Source organism: Procambarus clarkii, unplaced genomic scaffold (genome assembly GCF_040958095.1).
Source record: "Procambarus clarkii isolate CNS0578487 unplaced genomic scaffold, FALCON_Pclarkii_2.0 HiC_scaffold_131, whole genome shotgun sequence".
In the NCBI taxonomy this organism is placed as follows: domain Eukaryota; kingdom Metazoa; phylum Arthropoda; class Malacostraca; order Decapoda; family Cambaridae; genus Procambarus; species Procambarus clarkii.
In genome coordinates, this window is record NW_027189164.1 from 640,543 (window position 1) to 655,068 (window position 14,526).

The 14,526-nt window shown below is 44.6% G+C and overlaps 2 non-coding genes across 2 annotated transcripts; both read left to right on the forward strand.

The window, feature by feature from the left end:
- Nucleotides 1–654: 654 nt before the first annotated feature.
- On the forward strand, nucleotides 655–773 carry LOC138360942 (5S ribosomal RNA). Its single transcript, XR_011226718.1, has one exon. It is a non-coding gene; the product is annotated as a 5S ribosomal RNA (ribosomal RNA).
- An 8,186-nt stretch (nucleotides 774–8,959) lies between these two features.
- On the forward strand, nucleotides 8,960–9,078 carry LOC138360943 (5S ribosomal RNA). Its single transcript, XR_011226719.1, has one exon. It is a non-coding gene; the product is annotated as a 5S ribosomal RNA (ribosomal RNA).
- Nucleotides 9,079–14,526: the final 5,448 nt, after the last annotated feature.

Sequence of the window (14,526 nt, forward strand, 5' to 3'; positions counted from 1 at the left end):
CGGCTAGAACCATTTGACTAGTTTTCGGGTGAGCAACCTGGACGCGAGGTTTCCTGGTGGTGGCCACCACAGCAGCAGCAGCCGCAGCCTTCTTGGTAGGCTTTGCTTCTACCATGATGATGATGAGATAACCAAGGTGATGAGAGACGCTCAGACAGTCACGGGGGAATGATGCTGCCGCCGCTTGAGCCGAACCTATTTATGTGCCGGCACGGTACAGAAGCTGCAACCTGGCAACTCGTCCACCAATCACGACGGTTGGTTTTACGGCTCCGAAACCTGGATCCCATATCTTCTCTAAAATAGAAGCATTTGTTCATGTTCTTTGTAAAAGTATCATAAAGCAGGACAGATGAGACAAATATCATAAAAACTGAAGAGCAGATGAGCACACACATGTATGTATTACAAAAGAAAATCCACAAATTCATTAGAAATTGGCAGGGTAGGCTGAGGAAGTAGGTAGATGTAAAATGTCTGTAAATGGCGAAAGAACATAAACCCAAGACTGAATAAACGATGTTAAATATCCATGCCAAGGAGACAAAAATATGTTAGGATACAATTACCATTAAGACACCACAAGAAGGTCCGTATCCTGCCGTGATGACTAAAAAGAGTTGGTTATTAGCCACAATGTGTAGGCAGTCTCATGCCAACGGCCATACCACGTTGAGAACACCGCTTCTCGTCCGATCAGCGAAGTTAAGCAACGTTGGGTTTGGTTAGTACTTGGATGGGTGACCGCCTGGGAACACCAAATGCTGTTGGCAATAATGTTTTTTGTTTTGTTTTGTTTTGTTTCGTTTGTTTTTGTTTGAATGGCTGGCTGGCTGGCTGGCTGGCTGGCTGGCTGGCTGGCTGGCTGGCTCCACGGGAAATTCACGGAGTTGTGTGGAATAAGGCCTGGTAAAATGAATTAATATGTATGTCATGTTTAAAACAAACTCGCTTAATATAGTGTGTGAGGCTTTATACAAAAACAAACAACCAAAACAAAACATGTTGTATATATATATATATATATATATATATATATATATATATATATATATATATATATATATATATATATATATATATATATATATATATATATATATATATATATATATATGCTTAATCCGGGTTTGAACTCGCAACTCCAAGAATACGCATCACTTATATACACTTTACCACTGGACCACTGCAGGACACTTGATGCTGAGGTATCAATTTAATGACGTAAATGCCATTTCCACAAATAAATGATAATTTAAAAGTATTTGTATGTACAAATCTTTTCTGTTTAAAAGGCTACAATATCAGTTACTGATATAATTTGTGTTAATGTTTCTATACCCACAGGAAGGCATGTTTTTGCTTATATGTAAGGGGTACGGAGAAGGAATCCACAGACCATCATTCCCCTTCCCCCCCCCCCCCTCCCACCTACTACTACCACCACCACCACCACCACCACCACCACCACCACTACTCACCACTACTCACCACCAATCACCACCAATCACCACCACCACCAATCACCACCACCACACCTAACCGAAAACCCCCTAACACATCAACCCTCCCCCCAATCAACAGGCGAAATAATAACCCTCAAATGCCTGCCTGCCTGCCTGCCAGCCAGCCAATACTAACGGTCTTCTCAGAAAGAAAATCTCTTTGTATCTGTATTACTTGATGAAATGTATGATTCTAATAATGAAAATAAATTGTTATGTCGGTTGTATGAGCATAATGACCAATATGCACATGATATGAATGAATTAAATAGTGTAGTTTTAAGTAATTAGGTTGTAGACACATTAAGCGGATATGATATTTGACGCGTCCAGAACTGGTGATTTTTGGTTTAGTTTTAAATGCACCACCACCACCACCATTGCTTCCCCAGAGCCTAATTAAGGACCGGTAAAAGGAGTCAATATGTATGTCATCTATAAAACCAAAGAATGAATAAAAACACACACACACAAACCTACATAATAGTACTAGGAAGATTGTATGGCATAAAAAAAAAAAAGTACTCCCATTGGGTCGTTTGAACTCGCGACTTCCAAAACACCAGCCACACACCTTACCACCCAGCCACCATAGAGTTGGTATAATTGTGCAACTTTAGTTATAAAACTAAAGTTCTTATTGTCTCAAATCTTATTGTCTGTTCTATGAAAAGGCATGATGTAAATTATGTATTTTTTGAATGATTGAATTGTAGGCACATTAAGCGGATTCGATATTTGATATATCCAGAAAAGGTGATTTCTGTTCAGTTTTAAAATGCATCACCGTTAACGCTAAAGGACTGGTAAAACGACTCGATGTTTGTCATTTTTAAAATAAACACTAAAACTAGGCCCTTAACATATATAATGTTTGAATATAAATTGAATGCATATAAATACAAAGTGGGAGTGGCTGGCTGGCTGGCTGGCTGGCTGGCTGGCTGGCTGGCTGCTGGCTGGCTGGCTGGCTGGCTGGCTGGCTGCTGCTGCCTGCCTGCCTGGCTGGCTGGCTGGCTGGCTGGCTGGCTGGCTGGCTGCCTGCCTGCCTGCCTGCCTGCCTGCCTGCCTGCCTGCCTGCCTGCCAGCCTGCCTGCCTGCCTGCCTGCCTGCCTGCCTGCCTGCCTGGCTGGCTGGCTGGCTGGCTGCCCGCCCGCCCGCCCGCCTGCCCGCCCGCCTGCTTGCCTTGCCTTGCCTGTCCTGTCCTGTTATTGCCTTGCCTTGCCTTGCCTTGCCTTGCCTTGCCTTGCCTTGCCTTGCCTTGCCTTGCCTTGCCCTGCCCTGCCTTGGCTGCAGCTGGCTGGCTGGCCGTAAATCAACTCTTAACAACACCACACCACACCACACCATCACTCATCACCCATCACCCACCACCGGCCCCAGTCTCCCAGCCTCTCTTATATACCCGAGCAGGCCCTTTAAATTATTTGAATTGTTGCACTTCGGCCAATGGCACGATCGCTGCTGCTCAAACATATTCTGGTTCACAAGTATTATAATATATATATTATATTATATTATATATATATATATATATATATATATATATATATATATATATATATATATATATATATATATATATATATTTATTCATGAAACACATTAAAACCTTGATCATTTATTCATTCATTACGTCTAGTGAAGAATTGCTTTTGTTCATTTGTATGATTAAAAATTGATAGAATATGAATTCCTCGCTTAAAGTAAAATATAAAATATATATTGGATTTATATGATTGGTTAATATTCCAAGTGATGCTGAATATCCCCTATAATTTTGTTTTGTTTGTTTGTTATGTACACATTCCAAATGAAATCAATATAAATGTTATTATTAATGTTTGAAAGTTGATTGTCTACTTGAATCTCTCTATTAAAGTGTGTGTGGCTCCGGATGGAGCCTGGTTATGGTATTTGTCGTGGTGGGTGGCAGAAGTGCTTACTTCTTCTCTGTCTTCTTTGGCAAAAGAACTGCCTGAATGTTTGGAAGAACACCTCCCTGTGCAATGGTTACGCCAGACAGAAGTTTGTTGAGTTCTTCGTCGTTGCGGATGGCCAACTGCAAGTGACGTGGGATGATACGGGTCTTCTTGTTGTCACGTGCGGCGTTACCGGCGAGCTCCAGAACTTCGGCAGCGAGGTATTCCATGACGGCTGCCAGGTAGACAGGAGCGCCAGCACCGACGCGTTCGGCGTAGTTGCCTTTACGCAGCAGACGGTGAATTCTGCCCACGGGGAACTGAAGTCCGGCCCTGCTGGAGCGAGACTTTGACTTGCCCTTCACTTTGCCTCCCTTGCCGCGTCCTGACATTGCTGCTGCTGTTGTGGGTTTGTGGTGTTTTATGCCGGCCCGCAGATCGAGCTTCGTGTTATATACCCCGCTCAGGATCAAGGGAGTCCGCCACTGACCAATCAGCGCGCTCCGCCACGCGACCCGCTCTGAGCTGAGTCGCGAGCGGGATATAAAAGGAAAGCTCGACTCGCGCAAAAGTTCATTATTGTATCGCAACGCCAGCCAGCACGAGCATCATCATGCCACCCAAGGCATCTGGAAAGGCTGCCAAGAAGGCCGGAAAGGCCCAGAAGGCCATTGCCAAGGGCGATAAGAAAAAGAAGCGCAGGAGGAAGGAGAGCTACAGCATCTACATCTACAAAGTGCTGAAGCAGGTCCACCCCGACACTGGTATCTCTTCCAAAGCCATGTCGATCATGAACTCGTTCGTGAACGACATCTTCGAGCGCATCGCCGCCGAGGCTTCTCGCCTGGCCCACTACAACAAGCGTTCCACCATTACCAGTCGGGAGATCCAGACGGCTGTAAGGCTCCTGTTGCCCGGAGAACTGGCCAAGCACGCCGTCTCTGAGGGCACTAAGGCCGTCACCAAGTACACCTCCTCCAAGTAAACGGCTTACTTACTGCCCTGTGGTGGTGGCTTGGCCTCAAACCAACAAACTCGGCTCCATTGGAGCCACACTTTAATTTCTAAAGAGATTGTGAGTGTTAGACACCAATACTATTATAACAAAAACCTCTGTCACTGAAAGCAAATAGCTATAAAATGAGAATATTTATGAAACTGTCTGTGTGTGTTTCTCTCTCTCAGTCTCTGTCTGTCTGTCTGTCTGTCTCTGTCTCTGTCTCTGCATGTCTCTCTCTCTCTCTCTCTCTCTCTCTCTCTCTCTCTCTCTCTCTCTCTCTCTCTCTTTCTCTCTCCTCATCCTCTCTCTCTCTCTCTCTCTCTCTCTCTCTTCTCTCTCTCTCTCTTCTCTCTCTCGCTACTCTCTCAACACACATATAACACTCGGTATCTTTTTATCTAGAGATTAGAGATTCATTGTTATGTTCCACATTAGGGATTACTATGCAGGCCACCCTCTTAAGGTTTGAAAAATGTCAAGAAACGGTTAATTTAAAATGTCATCTCCTAACTTAACAGATTAAGCCAGAGGACCAAAAAAACAGAAATAAAACAGGACAGGACAGTATGTCACTTATACAAGCTGCTTTTATTTCTAGTACAGTATGACAATTTTTTTTTTTTTTTTTTTGGAGGGGGGGGGGGAGGATCCTTGGCAGTGCATAAGAATGAAAAGCGACGGCGTTTTGTTTGTAAGAGGACAGGTTGTACTACAAATGACTTGATTTATTGATATCACGTGTACAGTGTATGTATGCCACCTAAATTATTGTATTTATTTATTTATTATATGTATAGATGAAGGTTAATTCATATGACTGATGCTAGGAATGTCTGAAATCTCCTTAGAAGGATATTTTGGCCCTGAGAAGGGCCGAGTTTGGTGTATACTAGGGTGGTCGTTTTAGCTTATGCACGCTCTCCACGGATACGGCGAGCAAGCTGAATGTCCTTTGGCATGATGGTGACACGCTTGGCGTGGATGGCACAGAGGTTAGTGTCCTCGAAGAGACCGACCAGGTAAGCCTCGGATGCCTCCTGTAAAGCCATGACGGCAGACGACTGGAAGCGAAGATCGGTCTTGAAGTCCTGGGCAATCTCGCGCACCAGACGCTGGAAGGGAAGTTTCCTGATGAGCAACTCTGTGCTCTTCTGGTAACGACGGATCTCACGCAGGGCGACCGTTCCGGGCCTGTAACGGTGAGGCTTCTTCACGCCCCCTGTGGCAGGAGCAGATTTGCGTGCTGCCTTGGTGGCCAGCTGCTTACGAGGAGCCTTGCCTCCCGTGGACTTGCGAGCAGTCTGCTTGGTGCGAGCCATGGTGAACAACTGTGGTTTGTGATGGCCGGCGCCGAAAAATTTTTGCTTATATACGCCGTCTCGAGGCGCTTGCTCGAGCGCCATTGGCTGCTCGACTCGCCTACGTCACCCCGTTGCCCCTCCCCTCCTTCCTCTGGCTGCAGCCAACAGGCAGCTCACCTCAAACACTATTATCGCTGATTTTGCTCTATTTTTTGGATTTGTGCAAAAGTCATTTCACAGAGACGTGAAACAGACGAGTAGGCAACTGCAGTTTTGAAAGCGTTGTGAGAAAGCCGTGTTTCTGCTCGAGTACAAGCATAAAGTAAGGACAGACAGGAGTTAGGAGTTGCCATGCTACAAGTACGTCCGCTTGACGGGATATAGTCTGGGGAAATCGTGCCGAAATTTTATTATTCACACAACTTCAACACCATGACTGGACGCGGCAAGGGAGGCAAGGGACTCGGAAAGGGTGGCGCCAAGCGTCATCGTAAGGTGCTACGTGACAACATCCAGGGCATCACCAAGCCCGCTATTCGTCGCTTAGCTCGTCGTGGCGGCGTGAAGCGTATTTCGGGTCTCATCTACGAAGAGACCCGTGGCGTCCTGAAGGTGTTCCTCGAGAACGTCATCCGTGATGCTGTAACCTACACGGAACACGCCAAGAGGAAGACCGTCACTGCCATGGACGTGGTGTACGCTCTGAAGCGCCAGGGTCGTACCCTCTACGGATTCGGCGGATAAGAGCTTGGCTAATCCATCGATTCCACCCACCACCACCTCAAAACGGGACCTAATTAGGTCCCTATACTTTTTTACTGAAGGGCTTAATAGACGATAACATAAATTGTTTTGATATCAGCTAGCACATTGGGTCTTATGAAATCTATTTTTTATCCTCGCATGCTTAAAGGGACTCTGATTGGGGAGGGAGGGGTGGGGGGGGGGGGAAGGTTTGTTCCGTTATATACTAGCAGAGCAGGATCATTGGTGGTGGTGGGGGGGGGGGGTGAGGGAGAGAGAGAGAGAGAGAGAGATCTTTCCCAACTCTTCCTTTTTACATGAGTGAGCTACCCGTTTTATTCATTTTATCCTTCTCAGAGCTGTTTTGATAGTATCCAAATGATGGTAAATGAAAAGGGAGGACACGAATATCTACCCAGAATTCAGGACTGGCAATCGATATGCATGTTTGAGTGCGAATCTTTTTCTCTCTCAACTTAGGTATACGTTTATGTCGTACCTAAAAGCGAGAACCACACTATTGGGACAAGTATGCAAGGCCCAATTTTCCTAACAAGCACAGTTAATTTTGTTATTTTCGAACATTTCTTTCCAAATTGGTTTATCCAATTAACAGTATTATATTAAGATCATGAATTGCTGGGTTAGGTTAGGTTAGGTTAGCTTAGCTTAGGTTAGGTTAGGTTAGCTTAGCTTAGCTTGGGTTAGCTTAGGTTAGGTTAGGTTAGCTTAGCTTGGGTTAGCATAGGTTAGGTTAGGTTTGATTACATTTCTATGTTAGATTTAACTCAAATTCAAAACAATTGCAGTCATTCGGCTTGTTAGTCAACTTGCCTCTAATAGGGGCAATTTGTCTAACAAGACTATTTAGTTTTGTGTGCATATATATATATATATATATATATATATATATATATATATATATATATATATATATATATATATATATATATATATATATATATATATATATATATATATATATATATATTATAGCTTCAAGACTCCGAACCAATATAGAAGCATCAAGAGGAAGTGCTTGTGTTATGGGCCAATAGGCCTTCTGCAGTTACTTCCATTCTTATGTTTTTATTCCCATTGGTTCGTGTTTTATCTTGTGTAAATGTCAATCACCTCACCCAAAACTTTGGTACCATATCACCTCACCCATGTATGTGTATATATATATATATATATATATATATATATATATATATATATATATATATATATATATATATATATATATATACAGAGTAAATCTACCCCAAAAGTAATGATTTATTTGTCTACAAAACTAAACTCTTTTTGGAATCATATGAGGCCCCTCCACTGAGGGGGGAGGCCTGGATGTTTATTGTCATGTGTATTCATGCTGCTTGCATGTCGTCGTTTATTTTGCCTTTGTTGTTTTCTTGACAGCTTTCTTTGCCTTGGGTGGTTTGGGAGATTTTGAAGCTCTCTTTATTTTGGGCTTTTTGTTCCCAACAACAAGCTGCTGCTGCTGCTTCTTTTTCAAGGCTGTAGGTGGTTTGTTGCTTGTGGCGGCTTTCTTGGGAGTTACCACGGCCTTCTTTGCTGCTGTAGATGGTTTCTTGGTTGTGGTGGCTTTCTTGGGAGTTAGAACGGCCCTCTTCTCTGCTACGGCCAGCTTGAATGATCCACTAGCTCCACTTCCCTTGGTCTGAACAAGAATGCCGTCAGCCACTGCTTTCTTGAGAAATCTTCGGATGTAAATGGCGATCTTGGCAGCCTCGACTTTGTTGTTGGCAACAACGTACTTCTTGATTGCTTGTAGAGACGAGCCCTTACGGTCTTTGAGTGCTGCGACCGCGGCTAGAACCATTTGACTAGTTTTCGGGTGAGCAACCTGGACGCGAGGTTTCCTGGTGGTGGCCACCACAGCAGCAGCAGCCGCAGCCTTCTTGGTAGGCTTTGCTTCTACCATGATGATGATGAGATAACCAAGGTGATGAGAGACGCTCAGACAGTCACGGGGGAATGATGCTGCCGCCGCTTGAGCCGAACCTATTTATGTGCCGGCACGGTACAGAAGCTGCAACCTGGCAACTCGTCCACCAATCACGACGGTTGGTTTTACGGCTCCGAAACCTGGATCCCATATCTTCTCTAAAATAGAAGCATTTGTTCATGTTCTTTGTAAAAGTATCATAAAGCAGGACAGATGAGACAAATATCATAAAAACTGAAGAGCAGATGAGCACACACATGTATGTATTACAAAAGAAAATCCACAAATTCATTAGAAATTGGCAGGGTAGGCTGAGGAAGTAGGTAGATGTAAAATGTCTGTAAATGGCGAAAGAACATAAACCCAAGACTGAATAAACGATGTTAAATATCCATGCCAAGGAGACAAAAATATGTTAGGATACAATTACCATTAAGACACCACAAGAAGGTCCGTATCCTGCCGTGATGACTAAAAAGAGTTGGTTATTAGCCACAATGTGTAGGCAGTCTCATGCCAACGGCCATACCACGTTGAGAACACCGCTTCTCGTCCGATCAGCGAAGTTAAGCAACGTTGGGTTTGGTTAGTACTTGGATGGGTGACCGCCTGGGAACACCAAATGCTGTTGGCAATAATGTTTTTTGTTTTGTTTTGTTTTGTTTCGTTTGTTTTTGTTTGAATGGCTGGCTGGCTGGCTGGCTGGCTGGCTGGCTGGCTGGCTGGCTCCACGGGAAATTCACGGAGTTGTGTGGAATAAGGCCTGGTAAAATGAATTAATATGTATGTCATGTTTAAAACAAACTCGCTTAATATAGTGTGTGAGGCTTTATACAAAAACAAACAACCAAAACAAAACATGTTGTATATATATATATATATATAATATATATATATATATTATATATATATATATATATATATATATATATATATATATATATATATATATATATATATATAGCTTAATCCGGGTTTGAACTCGCAACTCCAAGAATACGCATCACTTATATACACTTTACCACTGGACCACTGCAGGACACTTGATGCTGAGGTATCAATTTAATGACGTAAATGCCATTTCCACAAATAAATGATAATTTAAAAGTATTTGTATGTACAAATCTTTTCTGTTTAAAAGGCTACAATATCAGTTACTGATATAATTTGTGTTAATGTTTCTATACCCACAGGAAGGCATGTTTTTGCTTATATGTAAGGGGTACGGAGAAGGAATCCACAGACCATCATTCCCCTTCCCCCCCCCCCCCCCCTCCCACCTACTACTACCACCACCACCACCACCACCACCACCACCACCACTACTCACCACTACTCACCACCAATCACCACCAATCACCACCACCACCAATCACCACCACCACACCTAACCGAAAACCCCCTAACACATCAACCCTCCCCCCAATCAACAGGCGAAATAATAACCCTCAAATGCCTGCCTGCCTGCCTGCCAGCCAGCCAATACTAACGGTCTTCTCAGAAAGAAAATCTCTTTGTATCTGTATTACTTGATGAAATGTATGATTCTAATAATGAAAATAAATTGTTATGTCGGTTGTATGAGCATAATGACCAATATGCACATGATATGAATGAATTAAATAGTGTAGTTTTAAGTAATTAGGTTGTAGACACATTAAGCGGATATGATATTTGACGCGTCCAGAACTGGTGATTTTTGGTTTAGTTTTAAATGCACCACCACCACCACCATTGCTTCCCCAGAGCCTAATTAAGGACCGGTAAAAGGAGTCAATATGTATGTCATCTATAAAACCAAAGAATGAATAAAAACACACACACAAACCTACATAATAGTACTAGGAAGATTGTATGGCATAAAAAAAAAAAAGTACTCCCATTGGGTCGTTTGAACTCGCGACTTCCAAAACACCAGCCACACACCTTACCACCCAGCCACCATAGAGTTGGTATAATTGTGCAACTTTAGTTATAAAACTAAAGTTCTTATTGTCTCAAATCTTATTGTCTGTTCTATGAAAAGGCATGATGTAAATTATGTATTTTTTGAATGATTGAATTGTAGGCACATTAAGCGGATTCGATATTTGATATATCCAGAAAAGGTGATTTCTGTTCAGTTTTAAAATGCATCACCGTTAACGCTAAAGGACTGGTAAAACGACTCGATGTTTGTCATTTTTAAAATAAACACTAAAACTAGGCCCTTAACATATATAATGTTTGAATATAAATTGAATGCATATAAATACAAAGTGGGAGTGGCTGGCGGCTGGCTGGCTGGCTGGCTGGCTGGCTGGCTGGCTGGCTGGCTGGCTGGCTGGCTGGCTGGCTGCCTGCTGCCTGCCTGGCTGGCTGGCTGGCTGGCTGGCTGGCTGGCTGGCTGCTGCCTGCCTGCCTGCCTGCCTGCCTGCCTGCCTGCCTGCCTGCCTGCCAGCCTGCCTGCCTGCCTGCCTGCCTGCCTGCCTGCCTGCCTGGCTGGCTGGCTGGCTGGCTGGCTGGCTGCCCGCCCGCCCGCCCGCCTGCCCGCCCGCCTGCTTGCCTTGCCTTGCCTGTCCTGTCCTGTTATTGCCTTGCCTTGCCTTGCCTTGCCTTGCCTTGCCTTGCCTTGCCTTGCCTTGCCTTGCCTTGCCTTGCCTTGCCTTGCCCTGCCCTGCCTTGGCTGCAGCTGGCTGGCTGGCCGTAAATCAACTCTTAACAACACCACACCACACCACACCATCACTCATCACCCATCACCCACCACCGGCCCCAGTCTCCCAGCCTCTCTTATATACCCGAGCAGGCCCTTTAAATTATTTGAATTGTTGCACTTCGGCCAATGGCACGATCGCTGCTGCTCAAACATATTCTGGTTCACAAGTATTATAATATATTATATTATATTATATATATATATATATATTATATATATATATATATATATATAATATATATATATATATATATATATATATTATATATTTATTCATGAAACACATTAAAACCTTGATCATTTATTCATTCATTACGTCTAGTGAAGAATTGCTTTTGTTCATTTGTATGATTAAAAATTGATAGAATATGAATTCCTCGCTTAAAGTAAAATATAAAATATATATTGGATTTATATGATTGGTTAATATTCCAAGTGATGCTGAATATCCCCTATAATTTTGTTTTGTTTGTTTGTTATGTACACATTCCAAATGAAATCAATATAAATGTTATTATTAATGTTTGAAAGTTGATTGTCTACTTGAATCTCTCTATTAAAGTGTGTGTGGCTCCGGATGGAGCCTGGTTATGGTATTTGTCGTGGTGGGTGGCAGAAGTGCTTACTTCTTCTCTGTCTTCTTTGGCAAAAGAACTGCCTGAATGTTTGGAAGAACACCTCCCTGTGCAATGGTTACGCCAGACAGAAGTTTGTTGAGTTCTTCGTCGTTGCGGATGGCCAACTGCAAGTGACGTGGGATGATACGGGTCTTCTTGTTGTCACGTGCGGCGTTACCGGCGAGCTCCAGAACTTCGGCAGCGAGGTATTCCATGACGGCTGCCAGGTAGACAGGAGCGCCAGCACCGACGCGTTCGGCGTAGTTGCCTTTACGCAGCAGACGGTGAATTCTGCCCACGGGGAACTGAAGTCCGGCCCTGCTGGAGCGAGACTTTGACTTGCCCTTCACTTTGCCTCCCTTGCCGCGTCCTGACATTGCTGCTGCTGTTGTGGGTTTGTGGTGTTTTATGCCGGCCCGCAGATCGAGCTTCGTGTTATATACCCCGCTCAGGATCAAGGGAGTCCGCCACTGACCAATCAGCGCGCTCCGCCACGCGACCCGCTCTGAGCTGAGTCGCGAGCGGGATATAAAAGGAAAGCTCGACTCGCGCAAAAGTTCATTATTGTATCGCAACGCCAGCCAGCACGAGCATCATCATGCCACCCAAGGCATCTGGAAAGGCTGCCAAGAAGGCCGGAAAGGCCCAGAAGGCCATTGCCAAGGGCGATAAGAAAAAGAAGCGCAGGAGGAAGGAGAGCTACAGCATCTACATCTACAAAGTGCTGAAGCAGGTCCACCCCGACACTGGTATCTCTTCCAAAGCCATGTCGATCATGAACTCGTTCGTGAACGACATCTTCGAGCGCATCGCCGCCGAGGCTTCTCGCCTGGCCCACTACAACAAGCGTTCCACCATTACCAGTCGGGAGATCCAGACGGCTGTAAGGCTCCTGTTGCCCGGAGAACTGGCCAAGCACGCCGTCTCTGAGGGCACTAAGGCCGTCACCAAGTACACCTCCTCCAAGTAAACGGCTTACTTACTGCCCTGTGGTGGTGGCTTGGCCTCAAACCAACAAACTCGGCTCCATTGGAGCCACACTTTAATTTCTAAAGAGATTGTGAGTGTTAGACACCAATACTATTATAACAAAAACCTCTGTCACTGAAAGCAAATAGCTATAAAATGAGAATATTTATGAAACTGTCTGTGTGTGTTTCTCTCTCTCAGTCTCTGTCTGTCTGTCTGTCTGTCTCTGTCTCTGTCTCTGCATGTCTCTCTCTCTCTCTCTCTCTCTCTCTCTCTCTCTCCTCTCTCTCTCTCTCTCTCTCTTCTCTCTCTCTCTCTCTCTCTCTCTCTCTCTCTCTCTCTCTCTCTCAACACACATATAAACACTCGGTATCTTTTTTCTAGAGATTAGAGATTCATTGTTATGTTCCACATTAGGATTACTATGCAGGCCACCCTCTTAAGGTTTGAAAATGTCAAGAAAACGGTTAATTTAAAATGTCATCTCCTAACTTAACAGATTAAGCCAGAGGACCAAAAACAGAATAAAACAGGACAGGACAGTATGTCACTTATACAAGCTGCTTTTATTTCTAGTACAGTATGACAATTTTTTTTTTTTTTTTTTTTGGAGGGGGGGGGGGAGGATCCTTGGCAGTGCATAAGAATGAAAAGCGACGGCGTTTTGTTTGTAAGAGGACAGGTTGTACTACAAATGACTTGATTTATTGATATCACGTGTACAGTGTATGTATGCCACCTAAATTATTGTATTTATTTATTTATTATATGTATAGATGAAGGTTAATTCATATGACTGATGCTAGGAATGTCTGAAATCTCCTTAGAAGGATATTTTGGCCCTGAGAAGGGCCGAGTTTGGTGTATACTAGGGTGGTCGTTTTAGCTTATGCACGCTCTCCACGGATACGGCGAGCAAGCTGAATGTCCTTTGGCATGATGGTGACACGCTTGGCGTGGATGGCACAGAGGTTAGTGTCCTCGAAGAGACCGACCAGGTAAGCCTCGGATGCCTCCTGTAAAGCCATGACGGCAGACGACTGGAAGCGAAGATCGGTCTTGAAGTCCTGGGCAATCTCGCGCACCAGACGCTGGAAGGGAAGTTTCCTGATGAGCAACTCTGTGCTCTTCTGGTAACGACGGATCTCACGCAGGGCGACCGTTCCGGGCCTGTAACGGTGAGGCTTCTTCACGCCCCCTGTGGCAGGAGCAGATTTGCGTGCTGCCTTGGTGGCCAGCTGCTTACGAGGAGCCTTGCCTCCCGTGGACTTGCGAGCAGTCTGCTTGGTGCGAGCCATGGTGAACAACTGTGGTTTGTGATGGCCGGCGCCGAAAAATTTTTGCTTATATACGCCGTCTCGAGGCGCTTGCTCGAGCGCCATTGGCTGCTCGACTCGCCTACGTCACCCCGTTGCCCCTCCCCTCCTTCCTCTGGCTGCAGCCAACAGGCAGCTCACCTCAAACACTATTATCGCTGATTTTGCTCTATTTTTTGGATTTGTGCAAAAGTCATTTCACAGAGACGTGAAACAGACGAGTAGGCAACTGCAGTTTTGAAAGCGTTGTGAGAAAGCCGTGTTTCTGCTCGAGTACAAGCATAAAGTAAGGACAGGCAGGAGTTAGGAGTTGCCATGCTACAAGTACGTCCGCTTGACGGGATATAGTCTGGGGAAATCGTGCCGAAATTTTATTATTCACACAACTTCAACACCATGACTGGACGCGGCAAGGGAGGCAAGGGACTCGGAAAGGTGGCGCAAGGCGTGCAAGGGCAGTGCAAAAGGGGACTATTCGGAGG